At 40.7% G+C, this 27,853-nt stretch overlaps 1 protein-coding gene and 1 long non-coding RNA gene across 2 annotated transcripts in view; one reads left to right on the forward strand and one right to left on the reverse strand.

Moving 5' to 3' along the window:
- Window positions 1-27,853, forward strand: part of Fife (regulating synaptic membrane exocytosis protein fife) — a 2,091,151-nt gene that overhangs the window by 634,944 nt on the left and 1,428,354 nt on the right. The window lies entirely within an intron of this gene.
- Window positions 3,049-3,934, reverse strand: LOC124223234 (uncharacterized). The gene is made up of 3 exons (XR_006884241.2): window positions 3,903-3,934; window positions 3,243-3,402; window positions 3,049-3,180 (listed from the first exon to the last, which is right to left on the reverse strand). It is a non-coding gene; the product is annotated as an uncharacterized lncRNA (long non-coding RNA).

Below are 27,853 nucleotides of genomic sequence, written 5' to 3' on the forward strand. Positions count from 1 at the left end.
AGACATCTTGATTTGAAAAAAATTCAGAGTCACCAAACATCAGTCCAGCAGTCGAAGGGCTCCGTACCTGGTACACAGTATCCAACTCATGCAGTCTTTTCATTATCATTGAGCATCTCAAGATATTCATTTTCCAATCTCGCGGATGACTATGTGATAGTTTGATCCTCTTTCTCTTTCCCCACAGTTGCATAAGAATCTTTTGCTTTAGATTGGATTTCATTCTTCTGCTCATCCTGCATTTCAGTTTAGATTTCTTTCTTTATCTCTTCCTCAATAGGTGTCGTGCCTCGAGAAACATTGACTAATTCCTGCAACAAAGTTACCACAGGTTTGAAGATATCCTTTATTCTTTCCTAGAGTGACTCTTTTCCCATCTTGAGGATTCTATGCTTCCGACGAATTGCATTACTCGCTGGTGCAATATGACCCAAGACTTCTTTCTTCTTATGAATTTCCTGCATGTTGACGGAACAAGCTCTGCAAAAATACCCTTCGATGATCGTGTATTTTATTCCGTTGTCATGTTTATGAAACTATTAAATCGGTTCTTATGTCGACCATCGTCGAGATTTTTGTCCTTATCAATCACAAAGAACCCATATCTGTCACCGTTCCAGCATGCCATACGCATGTCTCCAAACTGTGTGTACGACATATCGGTGTCGACGTGGTCGTTGAACACGTGTATTAGGTTCATTTCGTCATGTCTGAATTAGATCAGCAAGTTGATATTATCGCGCATGAGATGCTTGAGGATTCGGATGCATGTCTGACGCAGATAGAAGCAGTCCACGTCATGATGTCCACCCATACTTCCGTATGCGCGCATGTTGCCCTGCTTCGCGCATGCTACGTCATCGAATATCACAGTAGAGTTATGTTACGCCTCGTTCAGTGCAATAGCGTGCTCGTACTCGTTAAAGGGAACGTCTCAACACTGTCGACGCTTTCGAGCACTTGGCTCAAAAACTTGTACTCCGGTTGAATGAGAGATTTTGAGTGAACAGACAGGTTTTCAAATCTCAAACAATTCAGATGCGTTGTAAGTGTAAATAATGCGTTGGGCTTCACCACAGTTAGACGGCCCATAGAATACCGAACGTACACTACTCGGTCACAGTTCAGATCATGACGGTTTTTTCGTATTGTATTTTGCTGCGTAAATTTGTCAAAGTTCATCACAGGCACTATGGTCAATTGTGTCTCAAATTGCATTTTGAACATGACTTGTTCGATTTTCGATAAATATATCGTTTATGACAACTTTCCCTCAGTCAAAGAGCAGACAAGATCATGCACACACACGATTGTAAGCGACATTCGAAAAATCGAGCATGTGGGAACGGTTCAATAAATAACAATATAAACAAACTTCTGATCGTGTTGTATGTTTTCGGTTATCAACCCAGGCAACATAGTTTCGTAACAAACACATATAAATTATGTTACACTTAGTTCCGTGAATATCACAGGTATGTTGTATGAAACGTGAATGTAATGGTCCAGGCACTCTAAAATGTCCGCCACATATCATGCTAGAGTTTCGTCACGATCGTGTTGAATGGCTACATGCTAGTTACGTTGCTGAAGCGTGAATTTGGCAGAACAGAGACGTCACAATGTTACGTTAAGGCTACATAGCAATCATTCACCGCTTGAAATCGGAGTTACATGGCCTCCATGTCGCTAAGGTGTTTCAGGAAATGATGGTAGGTATCAGATACATCACGATCAATTATCCATAAATGTATCAAGTATATAACTATTGTTCTGTGAGATATAGTATTCTCGTTTATTATATTATGTATTACTTATTGACTTGCTCATAAATAGAGCATACAAAGATCTTATCGTACATTTGTACTAATTCTCATACGTATATATCTATTTAACACACAAACATAAATTCAAAAGCTTAATTGGATATTAGGAACAATATCATTTTACAGTCTTATTGAATGTTTGATTCTTGTATTACCTAATCCACATCACAGAAATAGTTTATCTTAATATTATATTTTATTATTTAGGCCTTTATTTGATTGAGTATATATATTAATATTATGAAAGATATGAAATATGTGTCGAAATATAGTACATGGAGGAGAAAAAAAAACGTTTCATCAAACAAAGTGAATAATAAGCATTAATGTTCAAAAAATTAAGAAAGTAGCGAAGTAGAGAAGCCATACCTTTGTGTATAGTAGATCATTACTAAGTGAACTTTGAAGTACATGTTGACCGCTCCTAACAGCAAGTCCCTAACTCGCGAGCTCCGGTTATAAAGACCTTAGGAGCTCCGAGTATAGCGATCTCTGTAATCGGACTATATAGAGTGCCTGAAATAAGTCTTTACAAGCGGAGCTCGTGAGTTAGGGTCTTGCTGTTAGAAGCGGTCGAGTGTATGTATACTTTTCTTCTTCAAACTTATTTAGTCATCTACTAATTTATTATACTTCATTGATGGGCATAGTATTGAAACTATTTCAAGGCACGAACACTTCAGTGCTTTCCTCTGTTATTCTATTGGTTAAATTATCACAATCTCGTAACTGGACGATGTGTTTGTTTTGATAAGGCCAGAAAAACTCTCACAATTAACGTAATCGTCGATATTGAATAGAGTGAAAGAAATAGAAGAAGTTTAAATAGTGAAAAAAAATGTCCAAATACTACGTATAATATTTCTATTGTGACCACACTGTACGTGTATCTATAACAATATGAGCACGTAGCTCATTTTATATAATATTTCATCAATCAAATTTGTCTTTTTTAATCTTAATAATCTAAGTAAAAAATTTTCTCGACGTTGAACACGAATAAACTATAAAATAAATCTTTGTACTTTGTACTCTCCAGGTCTTTAATTGTTTGGTATAGACTACCAAAGTAAACGTTAGATATTTAGAAAGGTATGAAGACGAGGCAAGGTAATGGGGAAATGAGACCTGCATCTCCTTCTTATGTACCCCATAAATCTGTTTGGGGCATCTTATGGAAACTGTCATGGTTTAGCGCGTCATCATCTGTACTAATTATTAGCTGCAGGATGTGGTTGAGGTCCGTTCTTTTTTGTATTCTCTCTCTTGAACCGCTGTTTAGCTTGGCGGAACCATTCTGACACCGTATCTTCAAATTCTTTATCTGTACAGGTGTATGACAGTCTCACTCCATCTGTAGAGTTAAATACTACCTACTCACTGTTCTGTGAATGTAGCTTTAATAATCACACTAACCTTTGATGGCTGCTGTGACTTTCAAATTTGAAAGTTGAAAATTGGCCCTCAGACCGCACCATGAAGCGTCTTTAGCGAAGTCGTTGGTGAATACTTGTCGCAATATTCTCAAAGTATTTTCTTTGGCACTGTTCCCGCCAATTTGTCCAACATACTTTACCTGAGAGTAACAATATTACCATAAAGATAATTATTTTCATTTGGAAAGTTTATGTATCAAATATTTTGTAAAAAAATGCCTGTACATGACTGATCAATTCTCATAGGAACATATTCAACGGTCGTTGCTTCGAAAGGATATTTTGAGAGAAACTCGCTTGAAATTTTGCCAAAATAGTCGGCTTTTGAATCTTTGAATGACTAAAAAAAGACAAATCGTAATACTCTTGCTATGAATTTCCCATGATACAATAAAAGTGATTAAGATTCCCAGCCGTACCTCTTCAGAAAAATTTCCTACACACACACTCTCATCAGAGTTGAATTTTTTACAATACATTTATTACCATAATCAAAGAATGATTGGAGGCATTTTTGATTTTCAGTTGATTCAACCGTCTGTTAATGTTTCAGAATACGAAAAGAAACAATTCTGTCCAAAATTGAATGAGCAGGTCTACTTGCTAATTCCCTTGTAAAAATACATCATGAATCACTCACAAAAGTACTGCAAAAATCTGCATCAGCCAATTTGTTTTCAAACGTTTGTATATCAGCAGTGTTTTTGAATGGAAGATCGTCTGTAACCTTTTTAAAATCTTTTCCGTGACCTACAGTTCCATGTTGACCCACTTTCTTTTCAATCTCAGCTAAACGTCGATCCACTAATTGTTGAGTGACCAATATCTCAGCCAATAGTGTGGTTAATGCCGAGAATTTTTCTGTACAAACACAAATACGTAATCGAAACTGAATACAAAATTCAAGCAGGACTTGGTCACTCTAAAATTTTTTAAAAACGAAACAAGGTTACCCTCTATGAGTATTCTTGTCTTTTCCTGAGAATCTGAAAGCAAAATAATCGTATTGTACTCGAGCCCATGTACTTCCATTGTGAACCATAAATATTATTTTGATCCAAGAAAATTTGCATTGCGTATGTCGCAATTTCTCATATACGTACTATTACATAAGTCAGGGAGACTACCGTCAAATAATATTGAGTGCCCTTCTAGACCCTGATGACCAGAAGGGTGTAAAGCACTAGCATTTAGGGAAGGATCACCGCGTCTTTTTGTACTGCTTGGAAAGTCTGTAGATAAAAAAAAATACGCTTATCAACCAAATAAAAAATTGGACGGTACCCAATTATCATTCATTAAGGTTATTCTACACTACTAAATCCAAATCATAGACCACTCATGCACACATGCCACCTTTAGGAACTTGTATAAAAAAATACTATCCATATATGTACCTGCAGCTCCATTATCCGCATTTATGTCAAAATCATCTACTACAATATCGATGGGCCAAGACTCAAATGCATGAGGTGTTGACGATAGGTTGGTATCTTTCCCTACGATATGTTTCGCTCGTGCCGGGGGGATACTAATAGTATTCGTATTAGTCGAGTTAAAATCAATGGGTAAATGCTCAATGTCTATTATTGTCTGAGAGTCTGATAGTGGATTACTATTCTTTGTTTGGCTTCGTTTTGATGACTTTGGGATATCTGTCTGATTAGGTATATCAGGGGATGATTTTTTTTTTTGAATATCTGTCTGATCAGGTATATCAGTGGATCGATTTGTAACGGAAGGTTTCATATTCTTCTTTTTATCAAGTTTCGGTGGCTCTGGCATCGAGGTTGTTGTGGGATGTTCACTGTCAGGCGAATCTTCCCTATCGGTAGATTCTTCCCTTACGCGAGGAAGCGGCTGTTTCCTTTTTCTAAGATATGGTTTATCACCTTGACTTTGACTTGAGCTACTCTCACTTTCAGATTTTTTAGTTGAAGCCGCAGACCGAGCTTTCTCCAAATTTTCTGTAAATATGAGAATTGTAAATATTCAATTATGTCTACCTAGCTTGTTACATTACGCTATTAATCGAGTAAATGAATCATATTACGATCTGCTAAATTATCATGATTGGAAGATTTTTTCAAACGCTCAATGACATTCAAGTACTTTAAATTGCATAGTTTTTTTTTGGCATAAACACGAAGCATTCTACAGTATATCACGGAGCTTTAGACGATCACTTAATTTTCAATTGAGTTCACAAAAGCAAGGGGGCCTATTACATGCAGTTTATACAATTATTTACCGTAATAGCCTTCAAATTTAACATGGCAGAGTATCCACTTTCTACTGTCTTTTACAGGGGGCTTTCGTTCTGTTATGTATGATTTTACGTCTGCCGTTTTCGGCCACCAACACTCAGTTTTGGTAGCAGTGAGCCATGTACTTGGAACTTCGGACGTTATGTCATCGTCCCCATCACTAAAATCATCTTCGTCGAGAAACGTAACGACAGCGTATGGCCCAGTCAGAGTCATTGTCAGTAAATGAATTCACTAGATAACAAAAGTATAGAACAATATATTATTAACAATGAATTTCATCACTTGAGATCAAGCAGGGTGGCAACAAAAGACCCAAGTTATGCAATCGACATCGCTAAAACATGGTCCATAGTTTCCTTTGAGGACTAAAAACTTTATATTTGTCAATATCAAAATATAAAATTCTGAATTTCTGAGGAAGACGTCGAGTCATGTAGTAGAAACATTAATTGGATATCTAATTCATTCTATCATAGCCTCCCTACCTCAATTAGATGCTCTATTGCTATCTATTGTAAATCTTAATGGATCTCAACAATAAGTTTCATCGAACAATGTACTCAATTACTTCCATTATTTATATTGAAAACTTGAAGAATAGTCGCCGGGTTATGATCATTGAATTTTAATGAAAACCAAGGGATTTTTCGAAATATCTTCTTCTGTAAAATTAAGAAAATCGAAACCACAGATTTTCATCTCTCCAATCGCGCTAACAATATATCATTTGCATATAATATATCGCACGTGCATTTCGAGAATAGTGCGATTTTTTCTCTTACGGTAATTTAAAGTACCTACATACATTTGCCAAATTTAATATTGATCAGGAATTTCTTCCATTTGGGATCAATTACTGTCTGAATCTGCGGGGAATGCGTAATATATACGAGACGAATTTATTATCGGTTGCACACGAGTTGCAAAAATGGATAGGTTATAGAAACGTAAGTAGGTAGCAAATACCATAAGTGGTAACCTAGATCCAGAACTAAATTGAGTCGATTTTAGCTGTAAGCTGATTAAATGTGAAAATTTGAAACAAAACAGAGAAATAAAGGATTATCGGTTCGGTACGTACCTTGCAAACCGCGTGGTGAGATCCGTACACGCACGTGTGAGACTTGTTGAAGCTCGGCTTGTAAGAGCGTTACAAAGTGGTGCGTACGTATAGGAGCCTGCGCGCGCAGGGTAGGCTCGCATAGGTGAACTGCTTGCTTAATTACGCGTCGGAAATTCAAATCTCGTGAACCATCGGAAATACGACACTATCTCGCTCGTTTATGGGCATTTTCAAACACTTGTGTTCAATGTGTCTGGCCTCAATCACAACGAATTCGTAACGTTCCTCATCTACTACATTAATACCGACTTCCGAAGAGTCGCAGGGCTTATCGAAGAATAATTTCGAATCCCGATATTTTTTTCCGTACAAAAATATTTTGTTCTTTCTGAGGAAAATACGGTTGACGGCTATAATGTTTTCATTGCGTGAAAGAACACAGTTATCGCTTTTTTTTGTACCCAAGAAGAAGTTTTCATACTCTACTGACTTTATAAATCGTCTACCCTCACTGTCTTCTCCGGTGCTGGCAAATTTTATAATCGGATACTCTCTTTGTGCAGGATTTATTTTCAGTTCATTTTCTTCGTGGACCCTGTTGATAAATTGTTGTAAGGGTTTGTTCGATGTTTTAACTTTTTTCTTAATTTTTTGCATAAAATTTTCATATTTAAAAGCACTGAACTTTTCGAGAGGGCCGAGTAATTGTACATCGTCACAAATATGGATTAAGTTGTGAACATTGTGAGAAATATGTTCTGCACCGTACAACCGTGAATAATTTGATACAAAATATATCAATAAGCTCCGTGCGTAGTCTATCAGTGTCGTAGAATATTTTTCGCTGGATAAAATTCGTACAGCGACACTGAGGCACTGAGGAAAGTGATAATATTTATCTTTATCTAAATGTTCTTTAAATATTATCGGTCCAGTATAGAGTAAGAGTTGTCTTAGCTCCGTTGCCTTATATCGATCGACTTGCTCTAACGGTCTCGGCTTTCTTGCAAATTCTTTAGATAATGTTGCGGCTAACGACATCAAGTAATCGGAGGCCGCCTTCAATTGTGCACTGGTCATCCGCACATTTTTTCTTCCTTTTACCCAGAATTGAAGCAGCTTTTTCATGATACCAAGGCATAAGAGATGCATATAATCCAGTGGGAACTGGCTCACCATTCCTATCTTCAAGTCTTCGAGAATGGATCGCTTCTTGTGATATTCTTCGTTGACTTTCAATCTGAATGATTCATCTGTTCTCAAAGTAGCATCAACTTCAGGATACGTCACACGATTTGCCTTAAATTTACCCTCTTGCATACATTTGCTACATCCAAAGTATGCGTTATGTCCTTTGGTACCAGTGATGTAGGCTTTCGCAGGTGCATCGCATATGAAGACGTTCAGTTCACATGATATTTTGTGGCCTTCTATTTGTATACCCGACTCACAAACCTTCAAAGCATCCTCGACAAAATATTTCAAGAAGTCGTTACAATCCAGAGGTTTCTCATTGCCATGGTATATGCCAACGACGCAAGGCTGAGTATGAAAAGGTGCTTCAATAGCCGTTAAAATTGGCCAAAACTGGCTTCCAGAGCTTTTCGTTAAAGGTAGACCATCCACATTAATATTGAATTTGATTACTGATGGAAAATCTTTAGGCGCATAATACTTTAAAACAGATTTAGTTAAAGCATTGGCCAAACCAAAATGATAATAGTTACCCGGTGACATACTGGTAGTTTTTATATTTTTTGGTGTTTGCATAAAAGTCCTTGCGTCAGATGGCAAATCATGTCCATATTTCTTCAAAATTTTCAACAAATTGCTCAGATGGTTTTGACTTATTGATGATTCAATAGCCCAATTCTGAATTTCCGTATAGATATCAGAATTATTTTTGTTTCTATGCTGTTCACAATCTTCAGTATTCTTTGTGAAATAACTACTGCTACCGCTAGTATCAGGCTCACCATTGAAGTTTTCGTCTCTAGCTGGACTGCTTTGTTCTGTCTCGAGAAAATTATATTCTGAATACCCTGCCTCTGATGCTTCAACATTAGGATCTGTATTTTCTGAGCTATTGTCGTTCAAATTATGCTCACATTTTTCACTATTAGTTTTTGAGCTTACTTTTTTTAGCACTTTTTTCAATTTCTTAGCTTCTTTTAAAATTAATCGTCTTCGCTGCCTTGTAGACAGAATAGTAATCTCCTTTCCAATCTTGGGCATCTTCCGATAATATCATGTGAAAATGATCGAATGCATTGAAATGCTCATCAACCGCATTAGCATAATATCCAGATTTTCGATTCCTTAATTTTTTTCGTGGTTTTTATACAAATTCACTCACTAAACAGAGTCGATTAAACCGACGACTCGGCTTGAATAAGAAAAATATAAACTAATTACCTGATATTATATTTATAGTAACGAATTACCTGATATTATATTTATTAGTAATTGGTATTGAAGTCACAAATAAAACACACGACGCGTCTGCATAATATTATGCTTCACTTGTAAGAACTTGCAGGTTATGTGTTCGAGGTTATGTTTCCACTTTCAGAGATGGCGCAGTAGCAGATACGCAGAAACATAGGAGCCGTAGATCTCGGTATACGTTGCGCTTATGCGCACATGAGTTATGTATCCGTGCTGTCTCTTTCAAGGGATGGTACAATCAAAGATACGCTGTAACGTAGATGCGGCAGATTGCGGTTACAGCTTGCGTACGTTATGTTAGTTACGTCACACTTGATTCCTCAAATATGTAAAGTAAATGTTACACTGTTCCATATACGTTATGTACAAACGGTCCGTATGTCTTACATCATTTCTATGGAAAGTATTATCGCATATACACCATAGCATATACTTTACGTAACACGCTGGTGTGGCTGTGATGGATTGTCGTTATATGGAGTTTACGTTTCCGATATGTTAGTTCTACTTTTATTACGTAAAGATTACGTTTACAGTTGAACGTATCAGGATCATCACAATAAAGACGTCACATTCATGTCAAAAGATTAAATTGTTACCTGGGAATACTGCGATCCTAGTACCCAATTAACGAAACGACTCGCGAGAGGCAACTCTGGTATCAATCCTCTCGACGCAGCATGCACGGAACACGATATAGCTTTTTCAAAAAATCGTGATAATCTGAAAGCTAGAAGCTCGGTGGATAAAATGTTAGCTGACAGAACCTGGAAACGGGTTTTTGCGAAGAACACAAATTTAGGAGAAAAAGTGTTGAAATATTGAGTTCGTCTACAAAAGTTTCTCTCTTTTGTGATATTATATTTCTCATATTTAAGTTTTGTTTTATTTGTTTTAAAAGTAAAAGTTTTCACTTTCTTGCAACATCTGGTAAACACATTGTCAGCCCTGTAGCGATTGCTTTTATGGTTTTCTGGAAGTAAGGATGGGAGCACTCGAACAGAGCCATAGAACCAGGTATAATTTTGCATATGGTATAGACCCTTAAAATATATATATTTTTAACAATACAGCTGCAGTGGTATGGCTCCAAGGAGCCAGTTCACTCTGATCCTTCAGTTTGGAAAGACATACCTTCGATACTCTATTTTGAATAAAAGAACAATCTTCCTATAATAAATCTTTGATTATTTGATTAAAATTAATCACACCAACATCCATAATCCCAACAAAAAGCAACCCCTTTGGCTATAGCTAACACGAAAGAGGTACAAAAAAGTTAGGCGTGAGGTATCGATAACCGAAGAATGTTTCCTTCAAGAAAATATTACGCGCGGCGGAAAGGTCTATGATTCTGAGCCACGACGCGAAAACAAGGCACACGTACACTCAAAGTTGCTCAAGAAGCTGTGAAAAAAAAAGGCGGTCAACGTGACATGCGATCACCTCGAACCTTACCGGTACCCTCAAAAGTTGGTAGATTTTCACTTTTCCTCATACCTATATTTACCAGTCTCAGCGCTACGGGTGAGTTAGCAGGGGGTGCTGCGGATATATGGAAGGCTTTAAACGATGCAAGCGCGGTCATACACGAATTGAGGGAAGGCAAACGCATAACAGAACGATTGAAGCTATGACGTCAGGTAAAGGTCCCCATCTGAAGCTATACAAAAAGGGTTTTGGTCTTTGTCTTTCAAAAAACTGAATGTGAAGCTACTACGTTCAGCTTCAACCAGCTGGGATTTGCTCAGGTATGCGAAAGTTATAACAATTCCATACTTTCGAGGTGTTTTTATGCCCAAAAGTATGCCCAAAAACGGAATGCGTTAAAACGAGGCAGCTGCCGTCAATCTTGACGGTGAGGATGGTCCGGGGACGCACTAGGTTGTATACCAGAAACGTATCAACAAAATCATTTATTTCAAGAGTTTAGGTTCCCTTTAACCTTCATTAGATGTCACAAAATATCTCGGTAATATTAGCGTATAGTATAACAAGAAAAGATATCAGGATTGCAAGACATGCGATTGCGGACACTGGTGTTCTAAATTTCTAAGCAGAGAGCTGTAGAAACATGACAGGTAATTAAATAAAGCCAGTCAAAAATTGCAGCCATGGATGATATGTTCCCGTTAACGATATCGGGAACGTCTTCAATTCTTGAGGCGCAATATTTTACTCAGATCAAATTCGCCCGATTTTATCGACGGACAGTTTGACAATTAAATTTATTGCCAGTCAGATGGGCAGCCATTTTGATTATTGCTTGGTCAGATGCGCTGCTATTTTGATTGTTCCCCCGTCAAACGCTGCTCACTACCTGCGTTTCGTCGACCGATTTTTCCCATCACATGACCCACGCTGATTAGGGGTCGGGTGTGCAGGTTTTTGATTTTTGCTTAGTCAAATGAACAGCTATATTGATAAATTTCGCAACCTCACCCCACTCACTATCCTTGGATCGGTAAACACACCGGCTTGCGACCCGCTGCATGCACATTTCTTACACGGAAACTGTGAATCGTCTAAGAATTACAATAAAATATACGGTTATACGAAATATCTCAACATTCCCTTCCTTTATGCATACACGTGTAACATATCATCGATAACAACAACAACAACAACGACGACGACGACGACGACAACAATAACAGCAATAATTAAATATCATGTACCAAAATGATCTGGGATTCTGGCGCAAACTTATTATTAAATTTGCGTAACAGATCGAACGATACTAGACGAGCACAAGATCAAAATCAAGACGTGGAAATACAAACAATAAACGGTATTACGAATGGCGCAAGCGTTTCAGTAAATCAAAATGCCATTAAAAATTTCTCAGAAGAATCCCCAAACAAAAAGATCAAGACAAAACATCGAAACAAATTTTACCAGCGTTATTTAACCAGGATAAACGTCGCTATATTGAAAAACAAAAAAATTCGCAGCTAAACCTGAAAATAATCTATAACTAACTTACAAACTATTTGGAGAGGAAATGAGTTTTAATACATAGATACAATCAAATATGATATATAACAGGTGCATATTCTATGCACTCTGTTTTTATTTTGAAACAAGTAAAAAAAGAGTCATCGAGGGGCTATTCAGATTTAGTAATTAGGGTTGTAAGCCGCCCAGAGACCCTCCGGCTATTGCCGCGCCGGATGAGCCCAATCCACAAAGGGGCAGAGTCGCCCCCAGGGCTTCTCGATCAGCCACCTGATCCCGAAAAAATCTATCTCGTCGTCACCGAAAAGTTGGAGGTCGTCAGCCTGATAAAAAAAACTATTTATTTGCCGTTTATGATCGGCCCTGCGGCTTCGTTTTTTTTTTTTTATAGACTCGATGCTGAGCAGCCCTAGAGTCCTCAGCAGGTACTGTAAACAAGGATAAATAACCAAATTTAAATTAAAATGCTACACAAACACTTCAAATAAGAAGAGCGAAAACCATGATTCGAGAACACTATCACGAACAATGAACAATAAATCGAAATGAAAAATTCTCAATACTTCAAACTTCTTCTTTGCACATATAAACACAAATAATTAAACGACTCAAAAACTCTTAAACATGTTAAGGTAAAAGACATCTACAATGAGCAAGATAATAAAACTCGGTACTCACAGAAATCTTCTCTGGTTCATCACTGCAGCCCTCCACCAAGTCAACGCCAACGCTGAGAGGATACATCATCATCGTAGCTATATTTCCGAATTTGACTGCAGAAGTATCAATTTTCCCGCGACTCTGCGTGATGTGAAAACGTTTGAAAAATGGATACAAGTTTTCACGCGATACGGGTTCAAATAGGTTGCTGAACACCCCAAAGACTCAACCCCTCCACATCAGCATCAACCAATGATGTTTGAGGTAGAGGATACTGACCAATTACTTCGAGGATCTTTTTTCTTCTCTGCCGCTCGAACAATAACCTCACCCACGATGTGACCGAAAATGAAATGCAGGTATGATATCAGAAAAAGGCTGAAATATAGAGATCTCCAGAAACTCGTATTATCCATCAATTTTGCATGTGAACAGCCTTATCGGAATGTAAAAGCAGAATTCATAGAATATATTTCACAAATAAGTAATGATGTTACATCTCATCAACCTAACTCATGAAACTAACCCATAGAATAACCGTTAGAACAATTCATAAGATTCAGGAGCTATTAGCGGATAATCTTGAGTATATCCCCTCAATATTTTGAACCTTATAAAATTCGTACCATAATCATTGAATAATACTTAACATATATACAAGGTGCCCCCAAATTGCCTCCCACGGACTAGCCAGCATGATACCTCGTTAAAATCCAACGGAGAATTTCTTTTCCGGAAGCTCGTCCGACGCATAGTTTTTGAATTATAAGCGATACCGCTAGGCCGATCAGAGTGCACCATTTCATCTAGATTTGCCGCCACGGAAATTGCTGTTTTGTTGGACTGGGTGAATTATTATTATTCGTTTACGAATTAAATATCGGCACCTCCCCTCCCTCGCTGCTGTACCCCTTCTCGGACGCTGACCTCGGTATTGTTGCCGCGGCACACGCTGCCGGCCGCACATCCATGGGCGCACACTTGTGTGTGTGAACAGAAGCGCATCCTCAGCTTGATAATGCTATGAAACACACATCTACGAATAAAAATCAAAATAAATCACAAAATAAATCGGAAAATTTAAGATTCCATGTTATAAAATACTCCGAATCATCGTACCGTGATAACGGAGACACGTGAATATCACGGTCAACGAATTGACACGCTCGTCACATCTTCCATAATCACTCACTCATTCAAGCTGGCTCAAAATCGTCTAAATAATGCTTCCTGTTTATTTTTAGGATACTTGCAGGAAATATTTTTCACTAGTTTTAAATTAATCTACACATCCGATTTTTCAGAAATGCGGATCCAGAGTAGCAACATATTTTGAAATTATCGACATTATTGTTGTGCAATTTGGTCGGTTTAACCGGTCAAATTAGTGGACCTGGTTAATGAGCTCTGGGTTCAACCCGTTAACCGACTGAGCCTGTAGATTTGATCAACCGATTTGGCTGGTTAATGTGGTTAAGCGATTTGGCCGGTTTATCTGGTGAAAAATTATAGCTCGCTCGATCAGTTGGTGCTCAATAAATTTCACCATCCAAATCCAATGAATCAGCTGTGAATAATCACTAACCGACCACTCCGGTAATAACTTATTGTCGGTGTTGCGTATCAAGCAGCATCTAGACTAATAGACTATAGTTAGCGTTATATCGTTTGTAATGTCTTTCGAGGATTTTTTCTTATATTTAAATTTTCACCCGATGGACGGTCAGATGCAAAAAATGCTTTTGTACCTGACCGCCATAAACGAAGGCTATAAACCCTTCATCCGACAAGCTGGCAAACTCTATCCCTCAACTTTTGCACTGCCTCGACACTGCCAAATGGACACTTTTTGAATATTTTTATTCTTTGTGTCCACGCTAACCGTCACGTTCGGATTTTATTACGTAAACTCGGGAAGTTTCTAAGTCAAGAAATTTGTCGAGTCTGCGTGCCAGCTGTCAGTGATATAATTTTATTATAGAGTGCATCCTCGTTTTAAGCCTACGCACATTTTTTATGTTTTCAGTATTTTCGCCAGATTTTCCATCTGGCAATTTAAACTACGACTCTTCCGTGATTGGCAACCTCTGGACCTCCTTCTTGGGTTTTCCGGTCTGCTTGACCAATCATCTGTCTCTTAATATTTGAATAACAGTAGATATGCAAGGCCGGTTCTGAGTACAAACACCTTCTTTACCGACCGAGCCGCTCCCCGCAGCCCACAAGCCGCTCCGCGCAGCTCAGACTCAAACCCTTTTCCGCTCCGCGCAGCTCAGACTCAAACCCTTTTCCGCGATGACGTCACAGTCTGCCGTACCGAAGGTCGAAACCGTGCAACCTTACCGACAGTTGTATCCATCGAGGGTCAAAATCGTGCTGTTTTACCTACAATCTTACCGACAGTTGTATCGATCGAGGGTCAAAATCGTGCTGTTTTACCGACAATCTTACCGACCGAAGGTCTGTAGTGCTCGCCTGTCCCACGATAGGACTGCTGATGTGTAACATGAACCACTCCGAATTTCTTTCCCACGGTAGGACTGCTGACGTGTAACGTCAACCACCTCACATTCCTTTCCCACCTTATCAATCACGTGACATTCCAAAATTAATGGTTCCGAGAATTGTTTGTCCCAACGTCGCACCGAAATCCTTTGACCGCATACCGCTCGCCGTCGAAACTTGTCGAACGCATTGTTTTGTCTAACTACCTTATCAACCACGTGACATTCCAAAATTAATGGTTCCGAGAATTTGCTGATGTGTAACATGAACCACCCCACATTCCTTTCCCACGGTAGGACTGCTGACGTGTAACGTCAACCACCTCACATTCCTTTCCCACCTTATCAACCACGTGACATTCCAAAATTAATGGTTCCGAGAATTGTTTTTCACTTACTCGGATGTCGGTTTGATATCCAAGGTCGACCGATAGTCGCGGTACATTCAAAGCCATGGATCTGCGGATAAAAATAAGAACCCGCTAGATCTATTGAAAAAATTCCAGGAAATTGCTCTTTGAGATGGTGCCGACAATGCACTTAAACCAATCTGGGGGAGTGGTTCCCGTAAGAATTCCTCGCACAATATGCGTGTCGAGACTTGTCCAATGGAAAAATTGTAGTGGGGGTGGGTGGTATATAAAGCGTACGTCTATCGTGATCGTCACTCTGTTCTCATCGTATTCTCATTGTGAACTGTTCTCACTCGTGAAATAACCTCGAAACGCGATGGATCTAGCAAAAGTTAACCACGTCAGCCGCCTGGAGAATCTGCCAACCAAGAAGATGTCGGAACTCGAAATTGGGGGAGTGTATGACGTCATCGGGTTACGACTGGTCAAAACAAAATTCGGGGTACGTGTTCTGGCGACAATCGATGGAGAATACAACGTCTTCTTACCACCGAGATTCGCAAGAGTTCTACAAGAAGATTCCAGTCGGCTGACTGAAATGTGTAGCATGGCCGGGGAAAATCGTCTGCAAATGAAATACCTTGGTGGAGAATTCAACAAGTTCGAATTTTCATGCAGTTATGCGCCTTAAATGAACTATGCGATCCCCCTCTACTTCCGCAAAATTCATCCACGGTTCGAACAATGTTCTGTGTAAGTCTTACGTGTAATAAACAAAAAGATTGAAATTATGAATATTTTTTCATTGTATACCTTTAATCCTACGTACTATTTGTATCTAGAATTAAGTCTCAAAATCTAAGAAAATGTCCGAACACCACTAAACAACGACGGAGGGTTTCGAGCTGCGTCATGTGAACTCTACGATGAGTATTTGGACGGGTTCAGACCGGAGTGCAAGGTCGGCCGATAGCCGCGGTCAGAGCCTGCGGTGTTGGGTTACTATCGCTCTAGGAATGCAAAACTCGGTTTGAGTACAGCTCGGTCAAGGATGGAGAGCAAGGTCGAATCTTACATAAGCTTCTGAAAAAAAAATTCTCTCTCTTAAGAGCTAAGGTGAAGGTATAAAATTATTTCATGAATATTCTTCAAAAGTTTTATTGAGTACAATTTTTAGAGTACGGTTGACAATTACTTTACAAAAAATAGTACAATAATTCTATTCAACAGTGTCATGACCAGGGTGATATATTCGCCAGGAATGCGGGACCGTTCTTGTAGACGCTTCGGCGCAGTAACACAAATCGTACAACCTCGCCATCCGGACAGTACGATGATTTTGTAGCCAATTCTGAAGTATGCAAACGTTTCGTGCTGCACAGATTGCGTTGGGTATTGTGTGAAGGTCGCATCTCAGAGCTGAAGTTTTTTGCAGGGTTTCAAGCGACGGGCAGTCAAAGTCCAACATATCGATGATTTGAACTTTCGGAACGATTTTGAGCAACCAATCTCGTTTTTCTTCTCCTTTTACGTACACGGTTTGAGCTTTGCACAGCCTGTCTTGAATGGTCCGCTCAACTTCCTCAAAAGGTATGGTTCCACAGCTCCAACGTAAGCCGTGAAAATCGCGTTCTAGCCAAGAATTTTGGCTTTTGTATTTGACGTCCAGTAAATTCCATTTGTGAGGTGGTTTGAAGAAAAACACTGATGGAGATGCTTCCGAGTAGATTGAAATTACAGCCAATTCTTTTAACGTGAAGGTGTTGTTGAGAGGTCTACGAAAGTCTTGTATGTCAACGATGAGCTCCATCTTTGAACTGTGCGAGATGGTGGAAACGGGTCAGCTTTTATACCAACTTTTTCACCCCACCACTGAGCGGGTTGTATTCGACAATACGATCGTGAACGATCAAGCAGTACGCCGATGTTTCAGCGGGAAAGTTGGCTTTAGCTTCAAATTCAAGACCGATGTCGACGGGTCCGTACTTCAAAGATTCGTTTTGTTTCGAACAGTCGATAACGAATAAGGGGACGTCTCGAAGGAATTCACTCTTTGTCAGCAACGGCTCGGGGTTCTTGTCGTAGTAGGTAGCTTGGAAGTTTGCGTACATCTCGTACAGGAGCGCGTAGAGATTACGACTCATGTTGAGGTTCAGGTTACCGTACGGATAAGATTGAGAGTTTAAGAATAGCTTGACGTCCGTGATATTGCAATGATCGAAATGACTCGCGTTCTTGCCGGTCTTGTTCTTTCTACTTGTTTGGAAACTCAAAATGACGTACCGAGGTTTTTCAAGCTGAGTGGAAGTTTTCACAGTCCAAACGTGTTTCGATGTTGTGGGAAGTAAGGGATATTCGTACAATTCCCAACTGCGGAAGCTCATCGAAACAGGCGGATCTCTCTGAATGGAATTTAGTAGATCAACTTTTTTCTGATCCGCGAGTTTCAAATACGGTATCAACCATTCCACTGCATTGATCGTGATTTTGAATTCCTCCTCTTGAGTCTGCATGATTGCGTTGACGTCAGTTTTTGATCTCGTCAAAATTAACTCATGTTTAGCGTTGACAACGATCTTGCGGTAGTCTTCGGCGAAACCCAATATCATGCTGAGCGGTATCAGTAAGTCAAAGTTACCATCGGCATCGGTTAATTTTTTCTTCTCTTCCACATCGAGCCATCCAGCGTTCTCCATCAGCCAAGTCTGACCAGGGTGCAGGAAAGCGTAACCCTTCATGAGACTTGTCAAGCCAACGTTCTTGCTTCTATCAACCTCAACTGCGTTAATTTCGTAGCTAATTTCTTCAAACAGATGACAGATGGCGTTGTTTACGAGCTGTGTGTTCACAGTAGCTGTACCATCAGGTTTGAGGAGTCGTCCGTGGATATGTACCGAACTTTTGCTGGGTAATATGCATAAATCCTGATGCTGAACGGTGATTCGAATTTCATCGCTGTTGTTGAAAGTTGACGAGGCGTAAGGTTTGTGAGCGTGAATCTCGTAATGCGCAACGGATTCGTCAAAGACGACTGGTGTTTGAATGCTCAAGATTTCCTCCTCCATGGCACGTAGCAGATGATAAAAAAGCAAAATCGGATTTTTATTTGTCGGAAATTCCTCTTCCAAAAGGTGTCAGTTTCAGACCCAGAGCTATCAGGAACTCCACGTTTCGAGGTGTTAGCGGTTCGGGAATCGAACGACGACTGACTTGATCGGGGCATGTCGACTTACTGATATACCTACTCTTTGACAGTCTGTTATATACAATTCCCATCGTTTATTGCGATTTGATGTGTAGTCTCACAGTGATAACTTCTCCACGAAAATTAACCAGGTCTCTGTCTTGATCCACTAACCGGAGCTGAACGTGATTTATGGTCTTGACGGTGATCGGAAGGTAAATGACGTGCGACGGTACTTCCACGATCTTATATCCTGGTGGGACGGTCGGGAAAAACTCGTGAATAGTGTGTACTTTGTGTCCATTGACGTAGGCGGCCGTTGTAATGCTACACTCGACTCGCAACGCGTTGACCTTGAGTATAGTTACAGGCACGTCCGATTCGTGAGTTTTGTCAACCTCTAGTACACGTGGTGTAAATCCCAAAAGTTGAGCAATGGAATCATTCGGCTCAAAGTTAATCGTGTGGTTGCATGTGATTTCGCTGCGTAATGTATTATTGTTGGGTTTGATGGCGAGCCTGATATCTGTATTTCTTAGCACGTTTTGAAGATACTTCTCTATGTCCTCGATCTCGTAGCTGCCGGTAGGTATGGTGATCACTTTGTCAGCTACGTAAATTTTATTGTGACCGACATCAACGTTGGGAATCGAATTAAAGGTTCACAATTCTACCAAGCCAAGAGCATAACTTTTATCACGAGCAAGTTCGATCGGTGGGAAATATTGTGCCTCGAGTATCGAAGAGGTTCCCGAAATCGTTAACGTTAACGAATCATCCATGACTGCGAGTGGTAGACTGACTTTGACGAATCACGCACCATGTTTATATAGCTCTCCACTTAGAAATTTCAGACACAAGTGTCCGCATTCAAATGTATCGTAATCCTGGTACCTCTCATGATTGTATTTGACGCTACCAACGCCGAGGTATTTTATGAGGTCCGAGGGTGGTTGAAGGTTGCCGAAACTGTCAAAGTAATCGATATTATTGTCGCGTTTCTTGTACGCAACCCAGTGTGTTCCCGGACCGTCTTTGTCGTCGAGGTTGATTATAGCTGACTCGTTTTTTCGTGGACCGTTTTCGGGCATTTCGTTTCGCATGAAAACACCGCGGAAATGCGGAACCCTCAAGATTTTTGCATATTTCAACAAGTCCCAATCAGTCAACGCTCGACGTGGTAGCGTCGCATCTAGTTTTTTGAAAGATGGAGACCAAGACCTGTTTTGTACGGTTTCATGTGAAGCCCTTTGCCCAACGCGATAGCTTCCATAGTTTTGTTGTGTCGTTTGCTTTCCTCCAATTCTCGTTTAGCCGCGCTTGCATCGTTCACAGCTTTTGCTATACCTGCCGCACCACCGGCTAACGCACCCGTAGCGCTGAGACCGGCAAAAATAGGAATCAGAAACGGTAGAAAACCACCGACTTTCAAAGGTACCGGTAGGACGCGAGGTGTTCGCACTATACATTTACCACCCGCTTTTTTAACGGCGTTCTCAGCTCCCTTCAGCGCAGATTCGATAGCTACTTTTGCATCGTTGCTTGGAACCATGGAACGTTTTGCAGCATTTACAATTTTTCTCAAGGTCACATTTTTTGACTTTCGCATTCCCATTCCGAGTTTTGATTTTACTTTCATTGTATTAGCTACTGCCCAAGCGGCTGCCTTCTCACCCAAATTTGCGTCCTTTGCGAGAACCCGTTTCCAAGCTTTCTCAGCCAACACCCTATCAGCCTCGTTTCTAACCTCAAGGTTCTCACGATTTTTCGAATACGCTATATCGTGTTCCTTACACGCTGCATCGAGAGGGTTGATACCGGAATCGCCTCTCGCGAGTCTTTTCGTCAACTTCGTACCGGGACCGCAGTATTGGTAACCGGGAACATGCAACTCGATCGGAAGTTTGTTGATGATTCTATTCACCAGACCCTTGCCACGATGTTGCCGCCTGCTGCTGCTTCGTTTACCTCTGTACGCGATCATGTTCGTGCGTTGACTGAAGAAAAGTGCTCTAAAACGGGGTATTTATAGCAAATCCGATCAGTCATGTCCGAGATGCGATTTGAGAAACAACCTACCAAGCTTCCCGTGATGAATTTTGACAAACTTTCGGAGCAAAATGTCGAAAAGCACAAACGGCACGGTGAATTACTCCCGAACAGTGTACGTGCGATATTCTGTGGACCGTCGAATTGTGGTAAAACTAATGCGTTGCTCACACTTATAACCCATCCCAACGGACTCAGATTTAAAAATATCAACATCTACTCGAAATCTCTCAACCAACCTAAATACCTATTGTCGAAGCAATTGCTGGACCGTGTTGAGAATACGGATTATTTTGCGTTTACCGAGCGTGAGCAAGTGATTCCACCGGAAGAAGCACGGCCCAACTCAATAATCATATTTGACGATGTAGCGTGCGAGAAGCAGGACAATATTAGAGCCTACTTTTGCATGGGTAGACATCAAGACGTTGACTGTTTCTATCTCTGTCAGACGTACGCGCGTATTCCCAAACATCTCGTGCGCGACAACGTAAACTTACTCGTGTTATTCAAACAAGACGATATGAACCTGAGACACGTATACAACGACCATGTGAACACCGATATGTCTTACACAGAGTTTAAAAGTGTGTGCTCTGCATGCTGGAACGGTGAGAAGTACGGGTTTCTGGTGATCGACAAAGACAGTGAGCTCAACGAAGGACGATACAGGAGGGGATTCGATTCTTTTGTTAGCCTGGAAAAGGAATAAAATTTACCGTTTTCGAGCGAGAGACGCGGTAGCGCTGCAGACTCAGTTGCGTCAACATGCAGAGCTCTGAGATTTCCAAGCAAAAAGATGTCCTACATCAGATCGCTCAAGCAAGTGCTGCGATCCGTCGAAAACACAGATTGCTCAAGTCGGGCAGGGAATCTACGACTCAGAAATTGAGTGACGTTTTCAAACCAGTAGTGGCTCCGTTGCAAGAACTGGTGAATGTTACAAAAGACACCAAACCTGTCAAACAAGAGGTGGAAGAAATTAAAGAAGAAATAAAGGAGATGAAAAATGAAACGAAAAATGAAACTGTCTCGGAAATGGACGATTCCTTTGCTTCGGCGGGGGATGAAACAGTCGTAGAAACACCGGTCGAGGACGAGTATTTTGCACTGATGAAAGATGCGAAGACAAAAGGCGAATTGGACAACGTGTACGGTGTACGCAACCTCTCAAACGGACCAATAATCGGTGATTCGTTGATATCTTTTCAGAGTGACTACGTTCGTATTGGCGACACGCGTTACCCGAAAACGAAGGGTTTGCTGGAACTTTTGTTCAAAAAGAAGCCCGACGGTTCTTCTGTGAGCGCCGGAGATCGGGAAAATTTTAAAAACATAATCCTCGCAACGAACGCGCATAAGAAGTATTACTCATCCGACGGGGCTGTTCGAAACGATAACAGTTACAAATTTAGAAATGTCATTGCCGAATTAATGGATTATTCTCCGTCACCTCGTCGAAAGGGTAAAGGTCTACTTCCGCAAGCTATGATCACTCGACAAGGTGTTGAAACGGAATACGTCTTCTGGGATGATCCAAACGAGTTGGTGGAGCGTCTTCGTTTACTCCCGGCATCTCAGGCAGCAGGAAATCCGAGTCACAATAACGAAATAATCTCCATTATCGAAGAGCTACGCGAAGCAGGAATCATTTATTAAGCAGCTTCCGTCATTTTTGCATTCATTACCGAGATGAGCGTCGACGTGTTTGGACGTCAGCTGAATAAAAACACGACCGCGAGCACTCGCGGTCCTCCGGGTGTCGGGTTTCAAATAACAGCGGACGGGCATTACGATATACGGAACAAGAGACTGTGCAACGTCGCAGATCCCGCAGAGCCGAACAATGCTGTAACTTTAAAAACCTTGAGACGAAAATTCAGCGTGCTGCAAAAACGAATTGACAACCTCGATCAAATGATCAAAGCTTCAGAGATCACCACGGAGAAAGCCTTGGATACCTTCTACACAGACTTTAAAACAGGCAGAGACTTGTCGATTCGAAACGCGGAAATCATTTCCAAATTGGACACCAGACTAATAGCGTTGGAATATGAACGAGGAAAAGCAAGCACTGGTGACGGAACTGCATAAGCCTGCACGCCGGAATTACCCGCGTCGACGTATAGACGTGCGCGGCATCGACGAGACCTGGCAGGCGGATCTTGTTGATATGACGTCGTACGCTGGACAAAACAAAGGCTACAAGTACATGCTCACAGTCATTGATTACTTTTCAAAGTATGCGTGGGCTGTACCGATAAAGAGCAAGTCTGGAGATGATGTTACGAAGGCAATGGAATCTGTGCTTGTCCAAGGACGGGTACCGAAAAATTTACACGTCGACAGAGGAACGGAATTTTACAACTCGAAATTCGAATCGCTTATGACACGCTACGGAATCAAACTTTACTCCACGTACAGTAATTTGAAGGCTTCGATCTGTGAACGTTTCAATCGCACGCCGAAAGGTAAAATGTGGACACGGTTCAGCATGCAAGGAAGCTACAAGTGGCTCGATATCTTATCCGATTTGGTTTCGGCTTACAACAACGTCAAACACCGAACCATAAGAATGAAACCGTCGGATGTCACCGTTGCAAACGAGAGGCTGTTATCACGTCAGGCGTACGGAGGGCTTCGAGCGATACCTACCGTATCGGCAAAGTTCAAATCCGGCGACAAAGTTCGAATCAGCAAATTCAAAAATGTCTTCGAGAAAGGTTACACTTCCAATTGGACGACTGAAATATTCACGATAAGTCGAGTGAAAAATACTCATCCTGTGACGTACAAGCTTAAAGACTACCGAGATCAACCCATTGCTGGTGGTTTCTACGAACAAGAGCTCCTCAAGGTTAAGCATCCGGATATCTATCTGGTGGAGAAGGTGCTCAAGAAGCGTGGAAGAAAAATATACGTTAAATGGTTAGGTTTTGACAATACACACAACAGTTGGAGAAACGAATCGGACATGTAACATTTTAATAAATGAATTTTTTTTTGTAAAAACGTATGTCCGTCTTTATTTTATATCCGACACACAACAAGTATGCGTCTTTTTTAGACAATCGACAGACATGGTACAGTTATAAATTACAAAGCTTAGGCTTGTAGCCCCATGGAAGCGTGTCGGTTGTATTTTGAAACACGATCCGCTTGTCGTCATTCCAGCTCAGTGCTACTTTCTGCTGTTCTACGGTGTATACCTCGTGCTTTCGACTTATGATCAAATGCTGATTTGAGGATAGATTTTCACGTTTCAACGCACAGTCCAAATAATCGTTAAAGGTTATTTTTCTTAATGCTGATCCTCTGACACCTTTGGCACGTTTAGTGTCTGTCTCATCTCCCATGACTCGGAATGCGTACAGTTTAGCTCGTAACCCTACAAATTCGAGCATGATTTTGCCGTTGTTCTCGTCTTTTATCAAACCGAGAACTTTTTTGTTTGCTCGAGGCATTCCGTAAACGTTGTCGAGCGGATAATCAGAAGTATCGAACTTGTGCAAGTCCTCCTTTATATGTTCGTATATATCGGGGACGGTAAAATTGTAAATCAAACTGTCTGTATCTGTGTACATTAATTTTGCTAAGTTGCCGAATTTCTGTTTAATGTAATTGTAATGAAAATTATAGATGTATGTTTTAGCCAGATCCATGATGGAGAAACCTGCATACAATTGTTTATTCAATTTAACTTTCGTCTTATTCATTTCGACGATAACCATCTCTTTGTCGAACACGGTGCAGCTGTGAAAATTAGGCTTGGCTATGGTAGCTCTCGCACCGTACCGTCCATCCCATTCGGTGATCAATCGAACATCTCTGTACTTTCGCACGTTTTCCATAGTTTTACCAAAAACTGCGTTGTTCATTAGGTTGTAAAAATTTTTCTCAAATTCGTTGTCAGATTTTTTTCGCAAATCGGTATTTAAATCTATATATTTTTTCAGCCACGGAGTTTGCTTGAATTTGAGAACTCTATGAATTTTGAGTAATTTTAAACCTAATTGTAAGCATTGTTTCAAAACGCGGTAGTGAACAACGTAGTTTTTCTTGGAAAATAGCGTGGGCGTCAATTTTGACTGTTTATCAGTCGAAATCGGAGGTACATAGTGCTCCGGACACAATGGTAAATCCTTATGAGTTTCATGCAGTTCCGCAGGATATTCCAAATCTACCTCCAGCACGTAACCAAACTCTGCATCGTCCGAGATGGTAAGAACGTCGCATTGTCTGAAGTCTGATACCCATTTGAAGGAACTGTATGGCAGAGCAAAGCTCATAGCTGCACCGTACAAATTATTAACGTCAAAGTACATGAGATAAGATTCTTCGATCTCAGGATCGAATTCCTCTCCCATGTACCTGTTGTTGGCCTTTGCATATCTGTTCGAACACTGTGATACACCACCCCGAATACGTTTTTCGATAAAGATAACCATGTCTATGTCGGTGAGAAGCTCGAGTTCGATGTCTGTACATTTTAACATTGCATCAAACGACAGACCGGGCGCTGTGTAGTAATGTAACGGATCCAGTTTGTACGTCGTCCAACAATTCTGTCGAAAATTTTGAAAAACGTCAGCCAGTAAAAACACGTCCGTCTGTAAATACAAGTCCGAATACTCTCCCAAAGTTTGGACGTTAAAGGTTTGCCATACGTCGCACGCGTGTGCGTAACCGTCGTCTGATATATTCCGGTCGTTTAATTTTGAATAAAACTGTTCTTCGGCTGGTAAATGTTTTTCCTTGAGCTTCTCCCAACTGTCTATGTATTCGTACGGGAAGACACCTTTCCTAGTCAATAACCGAAATTTGTTCAAGCTACTGCAGAATTTACGTGTTATTGTTTTCCGGCAATCGTCCAGATACGATGATAATTTATCGAGGCTGCTAGGCATGAAACGGTACGATTCTATGAAACGGAACGTTACATCCGTTCCCTTAACGAATTTAGTGAAGGAAATGTACTTTTCTTTGTTGACAGGTAATAGTTTAACAGTACCTTCGAATGACGTACCCAGGGCTTTGATCAGAAAATGCGAATCGTAACCCGAAAGATTGTGGAATATCACTGGGATGGTGTGCGAATTTTGGTAATTTAGATTACAGCTGCGGTGAGCAGCACCACGGTACTTTCCTGTGAAATGACAGTGATCCCGATGTTTCAGTCCTGAAAATATATCCTGTGTAGTCTGTGCGGTTGCACACGAGCTCTCCGGACAGACTCAACGAGCCACCGAAGATCTTGTAGCGAGAACTCTGACGTCGCGTTGCTAAATCCGATAATTACTTCTTTGTTATTACGTATCATGATGATTTTAAGGTTTTCGCCTCACAAGAATAGCAGTCTGACTGATGTACAAGTTTCACGTGCTAACCTATTTTATACGCACGGTGGATCTGGTCAGATGTTACAGATTTACGTTTGTGTATGCGCGCGCACCTTTTGGCATTCCCAGGGCGATAGTAACCCAACACCGCAGATCCTTGGCTCTGAATGTACCGCAGCTATCGGCCGACCTTGCACTCCGGTCTTGTCTGAACCGGTCCAAATACTCATCGTAGAGTTCACATGGCAGTTACAAACTAAAAAAATGTCACGTGGTTGATATCAAACCGACATCCGAATAAGTGAAACACGATTCTCGGAACCATCAATTTTGGAATGTCACGTGGTTGATAAGGTGGGAAAGGAATGTGAGGTGGTTGACGTTACACGTCAGCAGTCCTACCGTAGGAAAGGAATTCGGAGTGGTTCATGTTACACATCAGCAGTCCTATCGTGGGACAGGCGAGCACTACAGACCTTCGGTCGGTAAGATTGTCGGTAAAACAGCACGATTTTGACCCTCGATCGATACAACTGTCGGTAAGATTGTAGGTAAAACAGCACGATTTTGACCCTCGATGGATACAACTGTCGGTAAGGTTGCACGGTTTCGACCTTTGGTACGGCAGACTGTGACGTCATCGCGGAAAAGGGTTTGAGTCTGAGCTGCGCGGAGCGGAAAAGGGTTTGAGTCTGAGCTGCGCGGAGCGGCTTGTGGGCTGCGGGGAGCGGCTCGGTCGGTAAGGAAGGTGTTTGTACTTAGAACCGGCCTTGCATATCTACTTATAACGAAGTAAACGTCAACGCCTTCTTTTCTAAGGACCTCGAAATTGTCAATCACGGAAGTCAGTCTAGCAACAACCATCAAACTATTAACGTCACATCCACTATTTGACTGTTAGCTTCATGTCCACTCACTAACTTCTTAATTCCATACCTATTACTTGAAATCTTCGTTGTAACAAACGTATGCTTGAATAAAGTGTTAAGTTTTCTTAAAATAAAAGCACCGCGCAAGATTAAGTTGGCGCGCGGGTTCCCGTATTTGCGTGACGTCCTTTTCACTCCACCAGAAGGGTGGTGAGATTTACAACCTCATCAGGTATCGTACCATCGTCGCGAGGAGACGGGACAGTCGGAAAATGATAATTTATTGATATTCTTGTATCAAAACCGTGATATTCTGGCAAAAAATACGAATAAGGCGAATACTACAACGTTGACCATAGACATAACTTTATTGGAACGTTTCGTAGTTATTTTCACCTCTTATACATTCAAAATTCTACATTGATTATTATTTCATTGGTCTTGGAATCATAATTTACTTCAACGAACCTTCGGAAGCGAATTTGGAATTCGGAATTCTAAATTCTAACCTTAATGCAATGAAGCATGCGTTACACGTACGGTACATCCCTAACAATCAGCGTAGAAAGAAGATTCTTTTAACGGTACGATAATACAATAATGGCAACAGACAAGCAAATATTCAACAACTTCAGGCCGCTTGAGCGTATTCAAAATAACTCGTTCCATCTTTGTGCAAGAATTATCCTACCTATTAGTGACTACGCGAACGACCAGACGTAGACTTATACGGAGGGAGAAGTAACTTGTCGGATTAACGTGTCAATAGTCCATGAATTGATTGATAGTTCACTTAAATTAATGAGAATTACTTGAATCTATGAGAATTACTTGAATTCATGGGAATCACCTGAACCAACAGAGAATCACCTGAATTAATGAAAATTAAAGGAA

Source organism: Neodiprion pinetum, chromosome 7 (genome assembly GCF_021155775.2).
Source record: "Neodiprion pinetum isolate iyNeoPine1 chromosome 7, iyNeoPine1.2, whole genome shotgun sequence".
NCBI classification, from domain to species: Eukaryota; Metazoa; Arthropoda; class Insecta; order Hymenoptera; family Diprionidae; genus Neodiprion; species Neodiprion pinetum.